Below are 14,759 nucleotides of genomic sequence, written 5' to 3' on the forward strand. Positions count from 1 at the left end.
TTGGCTTTTAAAAACTTTTCCCTCGGCATCATTCCCTTGAAGTTCATTTCAATTTTTGCATATATTAATAATTTGTTCCTTGTTGTTGCTCGGTAGTATTCTATCATAAGATTTTATCACAATCTGTTTCAACATTCACCCATTGAAAGACATTTGGGGAGTTGCCAGTTTGTGGCTATTAGAAATAAAACTGCTATGAACATTTATGTGTAAGTTTCTGTGGGAACTTCATTAAGTTTTTGTTTCTTTTGGATAAATGCTCAAGAGTACAATTACTGCATTGTAGGGTGAATCTACTTTTAGGATTAAAAGAGACTGTCAAGCTGTTTCTCAGAGTGGCTAAACCATTTTATTTTCCCACCAGTGATGTGATATAATTTTTCTACGTACTCGCTAGCATTTGATGTTGTCACTATACTTTAATTTTAGTTATTCTCTGATATCTCATTATGGTCTTAATTTGCATTTCCCTGATGGCTAACGATGTTGAACATCTTTTCATGTGCTTCTTTGCCATGTGTATATTCTCTTCCATGAAATGTCTGTTCCTGTCTTCTGCCTATTCTCTAGTTGGATTTTTTTAAGTTGTTTGGAGAGTTCTTTGTATATTATAGATACAAGTCATTTGTCTCCTATGGGATTTTCAAATATGTTTTCCCACTGTGTAATTTGAGTTTTCATCCACTTAAAAGGATCTTCTATGAAGCATTTTTAACTCATTTTGATGAGATCCAATTGATCAGTTTTTGCTTTTATTGATCATACTTTCGGTGTCAAGTCTAAGAATTATTCACCTAGTTCTAGATGCCAAAGATTTTCTCCTATTTTTTTTTTCTAAAAATGTCCTGCTTTTACATTTAAGATTATGATCCACTTTGATTTAATTTTTGTGTAAGATGTGTAAGGTTTAGGTTAAGGTTCATTGTTTGTTTGTTTGTTTTTGTCGAGGGATGTCCAACTGTTTCAGTACCATTTTTTGAAAAGTCTATTCTTCCTTGATAGCTTTTGCACTGCTGTCAAAACCAAGTTAAATGTATTTGTGTCAGTCTATTGCTGGGTTCTCTGTTCCATTCCATTGATCTATGTATCTACCCTCCATCATTACTGCGAAATCTTGAAATTGGGTAGATTAATTCCTCCCATTTTAATCTTCCTTTACAAATTGTTTTAGCTATTCTTCAGCCTCTTCCTACCATATAAATCTTAGAATAAGCTTGTCTATATCCACAAAAACCTTGAGGGCATTTTAAGAGTAATTGTGTTAAGCCTCTTAACTTGGGGAGAATTGACAGCTTTATTATGTTGTGTTTTCTAATCCATGAACAAGGTATGTCTCCCTATTTGTTTGGGACTTTTAAAATTTTCTTCATCAGCATTTTGTAAATTTTCAGTATAGAGGTCCTATAAATGTCTTATTGGGCTTCTATTTAAGTATTTATTTAGGTCAGTTGTAAATGGCATCACATATTTTTATTTAAGCTTCTACACATTTGTTATTAATATATAATTTGATAAAATTGTGTGGATCTTGTACTCTAAAACATTTACAAACTAATATTATTTCTCAAGCTTTTTGTGGATTCCTTGGTATTTTCTCCATTTAGATTATCATCTCATCTTCAGATACAGACAGTTTTAGTTTTCCTTATTCAATATAATAGGATATATTACTATTCAACATTCAGGAGGATATATTCCTTCCTATTCAACATAGTAGGAATAGTTCTTTCATCTTTTAAATAAACTTTTTAAAAATTTAACTTTTAAATGTATCTGTTTATTTATTTTTGCTTTATTTTCTTACTAGAACCTCCAGTAATATATTTAATAAAAGTGGTGAGAGCAGATATCGGTGCCTTGTTTCTGATCTTACAGAGAAAGCGTTCAGTCTTTCACAGTTAAATATAATGTCGGTATAGGTTGTTTGTAGATCATCTTTATGAGTTTCAGTATGTTCCTTTTCTACTCCTAGTTTGCTTGGAGTTTCTTTTCTTCTCTTTTTAAAATCATGAATGGGATTGGATTTTGTCAAATGCTTTCTCTGCATTAATGATTAGGATCACATGACTTTTCCCCCTTAATCTATTGGATATGGTAGATTACATTGTTTGATTTTCAAATATTTAACCAACTTTGCATAACTGGAATAAATACCACTTGGTCATGGTATATTATTCTTTTTATATATTTCTGGAGTTAATTTGCTCATATTTGGCTGAGGATTTTTACAGCCAATTTCATAAAAAATACTGGCCTGTAGTTTTCTTCTTTCTATACTATCCCAGTCTGGTTTTGGTATCAAGGTAATACTGGCTTCATAAAATTAATTAGGAACTGTTCCCTCTACTTCTGTTTCTTATCAAGTCATGTAAAATTGGTGTTAATTCTTTAAGTCTTGGGTAAAAGTGAAACATCTAAGCCTGAATATTTCTTTTGGGAGTTTTTAAATGAAAAATCAGTGTTTCTCATAGTTACAGGAAAATTGAGATTGTCTCTTTCATCTTGGCTGAGTTTTGGTAGTTTTGGGTGTAGACGCATTGGTCCATTTCATCCACATTTTTGAATTTATAGTGTAGACTTGTTCATAATAACTTGTCCCTTATTAACCTGCAGGATATGTCATGGTATCCCTGGTTGCATTTCTGATATCTGTGATTTGTGCCATCTCTCTTTTTATCTTGATCAGTCTTGCTACATCTTTCTTGATGAGATTGTTTATTTTGAAGAACCAGCCTTTTGTTTCATTGATTTCCTCCCCCCCCCCCATTTTCCTGTTTTCAGTTTCATGGATTTTTGTTTCATCTTTATTATTTCCTTCTTTCTGCTTGTTTAGTGTTTTTTCCTCTTCCGTTTTTACTATTTTAATATAGAAAATTAGACTATTTCTTTGAAATATTTTCTTTCCCAATTTAGTGCTATAAACTTCCCTTTCAGCATTGCTTTCACTTCATTCCACAAACGTTGATCTGTTATATCTCCATTTTCTTTTATTCTATGCATTTAAAAATTTTTCCTTGACTTTTTACCCATGAGTTATTTGGAATTGTGATGTTTAGTTTTCATGTGATTGAAGATTTTCCTGTTGTCTTTCTGTTATTGATTTCTAGTCCGGTTCCATTATGGCTAGAGAACATACTCTCTATGATTTTAATTCTTTTAAATCTGCTAATGTTTTTTTTTATCACCCAGTGTATGGTATATGAGTGAATGTTCCATGGACACTTGAATATGTATTCTGCTTTTATTGAGTGTGTTCTTTAAATGTCAGTTATATCCTGTTGATTGATGATGTTTTCAGTTCTTCCATACCCTTGCTGATTTTTGTCTCTGGGAGTTCTATAAATTGCTGTGTTGAAGTCTCAAATAATAATTGTGGATTTGAAATTCTCTCCTTTTACCTTTTTCAGTGTTTGCTTCATGTGTTTTGAAGTTCTGTTGTTTGGTGCACACACATTTAGTATCACTAGGTCATCTAGGTGGATTATTCCTGTTATCTTTATGTAATGACCCTCTTTGCCCCTAATAATTTCCTTTGCTCTGAAATCTACTTTATCTGATATTAATATAGCCATTCCTGCTTTTTCTGATGAATGTTCACATGATATACCTTTTTCATCCTTTTACTTTGAACTACCTATATCATGATGTTTAAAGTAAGCTTCTTATAGACAGTATAGAGTTGGATCATGCTTGTGATTTTTTCATCTACTCTTCCAATCTCTGTCTTTGACTTGGTTATTTAGATCATTTACAGTTAATGTAATTATTGCTATGTTAAAGATTAGGTCTACCATTTTATTTTTTGTTTTGTCTTTTACCTTAGTTTCTCAATCCTGTGTTTCTCTTATTTTGCCTTCTTGTGGGTTACTTAAACATTTTTTGGTAAGTCCATTTTAATCTAATTTATTTATAATCATTTGTGTATACTGTTTGTATAGTTTTCTTAGTGGTTGCTTTTGGCCTTACACTATACATATGTAACTTATCATAGCCTACTGGAATCTGTCTTTTATTACTTCAAGTGAAGTTTCAAAATTTTACTTCCATTTAGGTCTCTTAATAGTCCCCAGTTTTAAAGTATGATTTTCTGTAGTATTTCCTTTATATACATTGAGAACCACATCAGACGGTGTCATAATTTTTGTTTGATCATCATAGGGAATTTAAGAAACTCATGAGACTAATGATAGTCTCTTATATTTATCCCACTTGTTTTCACCCATTCCATTGTTCGCCTTTTCTTTCTGAAGTTGCCAGTCTTCTGTTATTGTTTTTTATGTTTTCATAACAGTAGGTGATATCTGGGCTTTCCAGTGCCATTGGATATGAGTTTCAGGAAACACTGAGCCTGGCTCACTTAATGCTACTGAGTTGGAGGGTTTGTATACGTTGGGCCTGTTGGCACAGCAGATGCTAGCAGATTAGACTAATGCTGATGGGACTAGTGCCACAGGAGGATGCATTCCCATTCAGGCTACGCTGCTGCTACAGTAGATCAAATCCCCCTCTACCCCAAGTGTGGGGCAGTGACCTGCTGCTGTCACTGCTTCTTTATTAGGCTGCTTTCACCTCAGGTGTGTGGTGGGATCCCTTGGAAGCTGCTGCTGCTGTGAATCACAGGGTTAAATTCATTTTAGAAATACTTAAATATAAATATATAGCCTGGCTCTTGTAGGACCTCTGTATTTGTTTTTTATTGCTTTCATACGAATTACCGCAAATTGAGTGACTCAAAACATCGTAAATTTATTACCTTACAAGTCTGACATTGGTCTCAGTTGAGTAAAGTAAAAGTGTTGGCAGGATCGACAGATGAATGGATAAAGCTGTGGCACATATATACAATGGACTATTACTCAGCCATAAAAAGAAATGAAATTGAGTTATTTGTAGTGAGGTGGATTGACCTAGAGACTGTCATACAGAGTGAAGTAAGTCAGAAAGAGAAAAACAAATACCGTATGCTAACACATATATATGGAATCTAAAAAAAAAGAAAAAAATGGTTATGAAGAACCTAGGGGCAGGACAGGAATAAAGACTCAGCCATAGAGAATGGACTTGAGGACACAGGGAGGGGGAAGGGTAATCTGGGATGAAGTGAGAGAGTGGCATGGACATATATACACTACCAAATGTAAACTAGATAGCTATTGGGAAGCAGCCACAAAGCACAGGGAGTGGAATCCTGCAGTGTTTGCTGATGGTCATTTGACTGGTGTGAGCTGAAACCTTTTTGACGTTGAATTTGCATGTGGCTAATAATTCCTTATACTGAGCTTTAGGCATGTCCTTTTTTTTCTTTTCCCTTTTTTTTTAAAGAGTGACTACAACTTCCCTCTTCATATTGACGTCTTGAATAATTTGTCATGTGTTGAATTTCCTTGCCTATTCCCTACCCCAGGGCATTTTTTGAGGGCAGGCGTCATTTACAGCCCAGCAGTCCTTGTGACTATTAAGCTACCATTAGCACTGGGTTTAAAGCTGCTGTTGTGGGAAAGAGCCACAAGGTGGCAGCATTATTTCGTTCTCAACTCTTGTTACTAGGGCAACAGAGTCTTCCTGGAGGTAGCGTTCCAAGGTTGTAAATTAGAGTGGAATGTGCTGGGACAAGCCCCCAGAAGTTTATGTCTCCTTACTTATGTTTGTTTTTTAAATTTAATTTCTATTTCTTATCGGAGTAAATTTGATTAGAGTGTTGTGGTTGTTTGGCTGTACAGAATCTGCTCAATGATTCATGCATATGTCTGTTCATCTTCGGATCCTGTTACCATGTATGTTATTACAGAATGTTGAGTAGACCTCCCTTGGTATTTGGTAGGTGTTTTGTCATTATATATTTTCTATGTATTCGTGATTATATAATTCATATAGTTTATATGTTATATGTTTATATACATTTAACATACATTAATCTATGTATGTTAGCCCCTTAGTCCTAAATTATCCATCCTCCCACCTTTCATTTTGGTTAACCATTAGTTTGTTTTATAAGTCTGTGAGTGTCTTTTTCTGTGGAAATATGTTCATTGGTAGCAATCTTAGGATAACATGTATAAATGATATCATAGGATATTTGTCATTCCCTTTTGACTGACTTAACCTAATATGATTATTTCTAGGCTCATCTGTAGTCCTGTAAACGGCACTGTTCATTTTTTTCCCGAGGCTACTATTCCATTCGGTACGTATACCACTTCTTCTTTGTCCATTTATCTGTTGATGGGCATTTTGTTTGCTTCCATGTCTTGCCTATTGTAAATACTGCTGCAATACACGATTTTCCATCCCGTGTCTTTTGGATTCTGGCTTTCACAGGTGACAGGCCCAATAGTGGGCCTTCCAGATCATATGGTGACTCACTTTTTACCTTTAAACACACTGCCATTCTGTTCCTATTATTGGCTGTTACCACTTTACATCCCACTTAGACCGAGAGGTTATGCTGTTCTCCACAACTTCTTCAACATCTATTGTTTGTTGACTTTTTGCTGATGGTCATTCTGACTGGTGTGAGGTGATACCTTTGTGTAGATTGGGTTTCCATGCGTCTGACAATTCCTGATGTTTTGCGTTTATCAATGTCCTTTTCATTTTTTTTTAAGATTGAGCTAAACTTACAACTTCTAATTGCCTTCTTGAAAAATTTGCCGCGTTTGGATTTTTTGGCCATTCCCTGCCCCAGGATATTTTTTGACGGCATGAGTCATTTACAGCCCTGCAGTCCTTGTGACTATTAGTGACCATTAGCAGTAGATTTGAGCTGCTGTTTGAGGAAACGGCCTTAGGGTGGGAAGACTTCTACGTTGCCAACTCTGCTTGCTAGGGAAACAGAACCTTGCTGCAAGTTGTGCTTTTAGGTTGCAGATTAGAGTGGAATGTGCCAGGACAAACCCCCATAAGTTTTAGCCTCCTTAATTCTTGTCTGTGTCTTTAAGTTGTAGTTTTTATCAGAGCAAACTTGATTGAAAAATGTCTTTTTTTCTAGGTGTACAGAATCTTGTTCATTTACACATATACATATATCTATTGATCTTTGGGTTCTTTTCCATGTAGGTTATTACAGAGTGTTGAGTAGACCACTCTTGGTATTCCATAGGTCTTTGGGGATTATATATTTTATATGTATTAGTATATGTGTGTTAACCCCAATATCCTAATTTATCCATTCCTCACACCTTTTCTTTGGCTTAACCATAAGTTTGTCTTCTCAATCTGAGATTGCCTTTCTCTGTGGAAATATGTTCATTTTTATGAATTTTCAGATAACATAAGTGACATCAAAAGGCATTTGTCTTTCGCATTCTGATTTACTTCACGTTGTGTGATTATCTCTAGGCTCATGTGTGGTGCTGCATATGCCATTCTTTTATTTTTTTTCATGACTTATATTCCATTCTGTCTATATACCACTTCTTCTTTGTCCATTCATCTGTTTATGGACCTTTTTTTTGCTTCCATATCTTGGCTATTTCAATATTGCTGCAGTGCACATTTGCCTGCCTCTGTCTTTCTGATTCTGGTGGCCTTAGGTTATAGGCCCAAAAGGTGCCCTGCCGCATCATATGGTAGCTGAATTTTTACCTTTTAAAGCAGCTCCATTCAGTTTGTGTTAGTGCTGTTACCACTTTACATCCCACCAGCAGCTAGAAGGTACACAGTTCTCTACAAGCCCTTCAGCATTTATAGTTTGTAGACTTTTTGCTGATGGTCATTTGACTGGTGTGAGCTGAAACCTTTTTGGACATTGGATTTGCATATGGCTAAGAATTCCTTATAGTGAACTTTAGGCATGTCCTTTTTTTTCTTTTCCTTTTTTTTTTAAAGAGTGGCTACACCTTCCCTCTTCATATTGAGTTCTTGAAAAATTTGTCATGTGTTGAATTTCCTTGCCTATGCCCTACCCCAGGGCATTTTTTGAGGGCAGGCGTCATTTACAGTTTTTTTTTTAAATTTAATTTATTTTATTTTTTATTTTATTTTATTTTTGGCTGTGTTGGGTCTTCATTGCTGCGCACTGGCTTCCTCTAGTTGCGGTGAGCGGGGGCTACTCTTTGTTACAGTGCGCAGGCCTCTCATTGTGGTGGCTTCTCTTATTGTGGAGCACGGGCTCCAGGGTGCGCGGGCTTCAGTAGTTGTGGCACGCGGGCTCAGTAGTTGTGGCTCGCGGGCTCTAGAGCGCAGTCTCAGTAGTTGTGGCGCACGGGCTTAGTTGGTCCGCGGCATGTGGGATCTTCCGGGACCAGGGCTCGAACCCGTGTCCCCTGCGTTGGCAGGCGGATTCGTAACCACTGCGCCACCAGGGAAGGCCAAGAAGGTGTTTTTTAACGTGTAATTTGAGCAAGTGGTTCCGTGTTATTAACATGCCCGGGGCGGGGTGGGGGGTCGGTGTGACAGGCCTGCCCTCCTCTGCAGGTCTAGTTCCAGTCTCTGAAAGGCATTGAGGATTCTGTTTGAGGATTCTGTCTTCCTTTGTGTTTTCTGCTCCCCACGCTCCCTCCTGTAACCCCTTTCTGCCATCCCCACTCCCCCCACCCCCCCAGTCACACGTTGCAAACCCCAGACCCGTTTTTTCCGTTGTGATTAAACCGTCACCTGAAGCCGCCTCCAGGAGCCTCTGATCTGAACCCCCTAGTGGCATTAACGTGGCCCTTGTGCTATTAACTTCAGCCTCACAGACTTTCCCCGCTGAGAACAGCTTTGCTGGGCACTGAGGGTCTGTGACTTTTATCTCAGTTAGGCCGTTAAAAAACTGAAACATGGTTTAGATAAATAAATAACTCCTCCTTCCCTTCCTCCTGGCTCTGAGCTTGGAGCTGGTGAGCTGTCTGGGGAGAAGGTCACGGGATGGGGGCTGGGGGATGGGGAGAGAGGACAAGGTAACCGTGCCTGACACGGATCTGTAACTACACGTGGACAGAGCTCTATACTGAACGTGTCTGGTCCCTCCTTTGCTCCGAGGCGTTCCCGTTTTCTGGTTGGTGTGAGGGGTGGGGCAGAGTGGAAGGTGGACCAAGGTTGCAGTAGCTTTGTCTGACTCTAGGTCTGTGACATCCCCCTTCAAGCACATCCCTCTTCCCCACTGTCTCCCCATCTCTTCCCTCCGCCCCTTTCCGTGACTGTCTCCGTGTGTTTCCACCTTGTTGCTTTTCTGTGGTCCCTCTGTTTCTCTTTCACCCTCTACCTGTCTCCGCCTTTTGTCTCCTTCCGAACCTTCCAGCATCCCCTGTGCTGCGGTTGGCGCATGGTTTGGGGGATCGCCCTCCAACGCGGGCTGCAGGCGACTTGTCAGACTGCTTTGTGAAACCAAAAAATGTAGAAATCTTTCATTTCCTTGGCCTCTGAGGCTTCGCTGGGGTGGCGGGCAATTGGCAGGCCTGTCGGCTACACCCCACACTGGTCGTTGTTTCATATTCTTAGCTATAAAAGTGGGGATACAAATGGTACCTGCTTCATAAGGCCGTAGTGAGGATCCAGCAGGAAGTGGATGCGAAGCCCTGAGCACAGTGATTGATTCTCAGCAGATGCTCAATGAATGAAATCTCTTAAATGAAATCGTTTATTATAAAAATGTTTAGTCCGGGGTAAAAGTGGACCAGAACAATGAGCCCCCATGCATATACATCAGCCAGATTCGGTATGTTTCAACATTTTGTGTACCTGCTTTGTCCATCCCCTCTTCTTGTGGTTGCCGGAATATTTTAAAGCAATTAGCAAACCCCTCGTAGCATTTCAGCCCTATGTGCGTCTCTAAAAAATCTGAATGTTTTCTCATACAACCTTAAGACCTTTATGCCAACCAATGAAAATGATGATTCTTACTTTAATACTGAGTCCATATTCAGGTTTTTCTGATTAACTTTAAAATGTCCTTTTACTCTTGTGTTTTTTGAATCAGGATCCAAATATTGTTCTTGTATTGTAATTGGTAATAACATCCCATTAATCCAGAACAGCCCCCCACCCCACCCCCACCCCCACCCCCAGGTAATTGACGTATTGAAGAAACTGGGCCGGCTGTAGAGTGTTCCACATTCTGGATTTCTCTGTTTGCTTTTTCGTGGTGTCATTTAAATTGCACTTCTGCTTCCTAAATTTCCTATGAGCTGAAAGCCAGCTCCAACAGCTGGATTAGCGTGTTAGGTTCGGACTTTGTAGCAAGAGGCACATGACACGTAGGGGCCGCTCTGCCGTCCGTCACTTCTCTAAAGTGGGCTCAGGTGCGCTCAGCTCTCCGGCTCCTCACTCAGCTGTCATCTGCCATTCGTTTCATTTTCACTGACGATCTCTGCATAAATCGATTATTTTATTAGGAAGTTAGGAAGCGGTGAGTTTGCTAATCATGCCATTCCTTCCACGTTGACTGCTTTTTACTCATCCACTTGCGCTATATATTTGCCTGTAAAGACAGTCAGGTGCGGTTGGCAGATTTCTGCGACGTCTCCCGTGACTTTTAAAAGCCTCCAGGGGTTACTCCCAGGGGTAACCCGCTGAAAGAGATTTTGCAGATATAATTAAGGTTGTGTTCTGGGTGGGTTGAATTTGCTCACACCAGCCCTTTAAAAGCAGAGAATGTCCTCAGGCCGGCAGCAGAAGTCAGAGAGATTGAAGCAGGAGAAAGGTGGGACGCACCCTTGGCAACTTTGCAGGTGGAGGGGGCCCCATGAGAAGGATTGTGAGTGTGTCGAGGAGCTGAGGGTGACCCCTCCTCCTTGGCAGGCAGCAAGGGAACGGGGACCTCAGTCCTACAGCCCTCGGACCTGCATTCTGCCAACAGCATGAATGAGTTTGGGAGCAGATTCCTCCCTGGAGCCTCTAGATAAGAACCCAGGTTGCCAGCACCTTGATTCTGGCTTTGTGAGCCCCTAGGCAGAAAACCCAGCAGAGCCAGCCAGGACTTCTGACCTCCAGAACTGGGAGGTATTTATTAGTGGTGTTTTTAAGTCACTGAGTTTGTGGATATTTGTTACACAGCAATAGAAGACTAATAGAGCAGGATCAATGCTTAACTTCTTTGTTTTTAATTGCCGGTTTCCAGAATAAAAAAGGTTAAGTAAATGACAGCTGCCTTTATCTTCCTCATCCTAACATAGAAACCATACGTCTTAACGGACACCAATGAAGTGGATTCCTAATTTGCTGTCAGTAAAACTTACTCATTTAGAGATTGACAAGTGTCCTGGGTTTGGCTCATTGAAAGAATGGTTTTAAAGGGATACTGGTTATCAAATAGACAGTAAAATCAATTTGTCGGTTAAAATCAATTTGTATGGTTAAGATGTTTTGCTACCATTTTCTTCTGTGATATACTGAAATAATTTCATCATATGCAAGTGGGGCACATAACATTTGATAAATTCCATCTGTCTGTTGACAATCTACTCACTTCTCTGACTGCATACCCTCTCCTGTTAGAGAAGGATGTTTCCGATTATAAGGAGACTCCAAAATAGATGCTTAATTCATAAAGTATGCAAATGTTACTCTCATATATAAAGAACATCATGGTTAAAGTACTATGACGTCACATCATTATTGCCATGGAAGACATTTCATTTTCTCACACTGACTTCAGAGCTTAATCCAGAGTCTGAATATTGATCTTTTTGAATTCGTGTGAGAATTGGTGTCTTTGAAACATGGTTTTGGTCAAAACAAAATTTTGCAACTTTTACTCTTTGAAAAACAGCTTTATCGAGGCATGCTATTACATGTTATAAAATTCACTCACTATGAGTGTAAATTTGATGAGTTTTAGTAAACTCTGAGTTGTGCAGCCAGCACCACAGTCTAATTTTAAAACATTTCCATGTGTCAAAGAGACCCCCTGTGCCCACTTGTAGTCACTTCCTGCTCCCATCCCCAGGCAACCAATAATCTGCTTTCTGTCTCTATAGTAATTTTCCTTTTCTGAACATTTCATATGAGTGGAATCTTACAGGTTGTAGACTGTTTGTCTTTTGCACATGGCTTCTTTCATTTAACACCAGGTTTTGGAGGTTGATCCACGTTGTGTGTTCCGGTCTCTCGTTCCCTTTTGTTGCTGAATAATATTCCATTACGTGGATAGACCACATTTTGTTTATCCCTTCGCCAGTTGATGGACATTTGAATTATTCCCACTTTTGGTCTATTACAAACGATGCTGCTGTGTTCACATTCACGTACAAGTGTGGATGTATGTTTTCATTTCTCCTGGGTATGTAACTAGGAGTGGAATTGCTGGGCTGTATGGTGAATTCATGTTTAACTTTCTAAGGAATCACTAGTTGCTTTCTAAATTATACTACATTTACATTCTCACCATCATTTTATGAGAGTTCCAGGTTTGCCATAGCCTCATCAACACTTGCTGTTGTCTTTGATTCTAGCCTTCCTAGTGGGTGTGAAGTGGTGCTTCATTGGGGTCTTGGTTTGCATTTCCCTAACAGTTAGTGATATTGGACATGTTTGTGGTGATTAGCCATTCTTATATCTTCTTTGGTGAAATATCTATTTAAATCTTATGCCCATTTAAAAAATTGATTGTCTTTATTTATGTTATTTATCATGTGTATAATTCACAAATACTTCCTCCCAGTCAGTGGCTTCTTTTTCATTTTCTTCATAGTGACTTTTGAAGTACAGAAGGTTTTAATTTTGAAGTCCAGTTTACAACTTTTTGGAATGAATTTTAGTGTCTTATCTAAGAACTTTTTGCCTAACTGAATTCCCCAAAGATTTTTTTCTCTTTTTCTTCTAGAAGTGTTTTAGCATTTTAGCTCTTAGGTCTTTGTTTGATTTTTGAGTTGTCATGTATAACGTGAGGTAAGGGTCTAAATTCATCTTTTTTTGCATGTGGCTATCTAGTTGTCTGAAAAATGTTTGTTTTTTTGTTTGAAGATAAAAACGTTTTCTTCCCCCGTTGGATTGTCTTGGCACCTTTGTTGAAAATTGATTGACCATAAACTTAAGGACTTATTTCTGGACTCTTAGTTTTGTTCTGTTGATGTATATGTCTGTCCTTATGCTGGTCCCACAGTGTCTTGATTACTGTAGCTTTATAGTAAGTTTTGAAATCAGGAAATAAAAATCTTCTCACTTTATTCTTTTCTTTCTTTTTTTTTTCAAACTTGTTTTTGGGTCTTCTGGATCCTTTGCATTTCCATATGAATTTTAGCATCAGTTTTTCAATTTCTGCCCCCCCTCAAAAAAAAGCCTACTCAGATTTTGGTAGGGATTTTGTTGAATGTATAGATTTGGAGACAACTGTCATTTTAACAACATTAAGTCTTCCAATCCATGAATGAAATGTCTCTACAGTTGTTTACGTCGTCCCTAATTTCTCTCAGCAGTGCTTTGTAGTTTTCAGTCTTATGTGTCTTCTTAAATTTATTCACAAATATTTTAATGTTTTTGATGCTATTATGGATGAAATTGTTTCTTTAATTTCATTTTTGGTTGTTCATTGCTAGTACATGGAAATAGAATTGGATTTTGTATGGTGATCTTGTATCCTACAATCTTGCTGAACTAATTTATTAGTTCTAGTAGATTTGTGTATGTGTGTATGTGTGTGAGTTCTTCAGGATTTTCTACATGTAAGATCCTGTCTCTGAATAAAAACAAATGTACTCCTTTCTTTCCAGTCTGGTGCCTTTTCTTTTCGATTTTTCCTTTTCACTTTAATTTCTTAAATATTTATTAACGTTGGTCTCAAACATATTTAGCATGCTTTCAAAGAACATTCGGGTTGAAAGAATGCATAAATTATATTTGGCGTTTGGGGCTAAGGCATAAGAAATATACTTGCCATGGACTTTGAAAAAAAAATGTATGTTTCATTATAAAAAGGATACATTGGAAAGACAGAAATTGCTACCTTACAAAGTTCTTTTTTTTTAAATTATTATTTATTTATTTATTTATTTATTTATTTTTGGCTGTGTTGGGTCTTCGTTTCTGTGCGAGGGCTTCCTCTAGCTGCGGCAAGTGGGGGCCACTCTTCATCGCGGTGCGTGGGCCTCACTATCGTGGCCTTTCGTTGCGGAGCACGGGCTCCAGACGCGCAGGCTCAGTAGTTGTGGCTCACGGGCCTAGTTGCTCTGCGGCATGCGGGATCTTCCCAGAGCAGGGCTCGAACCCGTGTCCCCTGCATTGGCAGGCAGAGTCTCAACCACTGCGCCACCAGGGAAGCCCCAAAGTTCTTTTTAAAAGGATTTTCTAAGCAGGCCTGTAGAAAGAAAGATGGACACAGACATGACATAGAGACCTCTTTTTTTAATTTGGTAATTATATGCAAAATACAGGACCACAGAAGTACTGGAAAAAAAATAAGCGACACAGAGGAAAACATTTTAGGTTTACTTTTTTGTCAGTTTCAAGGATCAAAGTTACCAGCCTATTTTATGATTATAAAATTATTGCTCGAAGTGCTTTGTGCTTCAAAACATGGTAGGTGGCTAAAATCTGCAAATACTTAACCTCTGTGCAACTTCTGACTTGAAGAGCAGAGTTAAATGATAGAACATCGAGCCCTTTTGCTTGTGGTCATAGAGAGGGAAATCTTAACCTGGGAACCCCCCTTCAGGCTTTGTTTTCTCTTTTGTTTCCACCTTTGTTTGGAAGAGTTTGTTTGTGTCCCTGTGCAGGGCCTTCCCCAGACAAACAGCCTCCCTGATTGACAGTCACAGATGGCCGCCGTCCCACCCTGTCTGACGTGTAAAACTTCCTCCAGCTGAGAGCCACCAGCCCCAAAAGAGAAGAAAACCTGAGGCCCC

This window comes from Balaenoptera borealis (assembly GCF_965194805.1).
Source record: "Balaenoptera borealis genome assembly, contig: HAP1_SCAFFOLD_1118, whole genome shotgun sequence".
Taxonomy (NCBI): domain Eukaryota; kingdom Metazoa; phylum Chordata; class Mammalia; order Artiodactyla; family Balaenopteridae; genus Balaenoptera; species Balaenoptera borealis.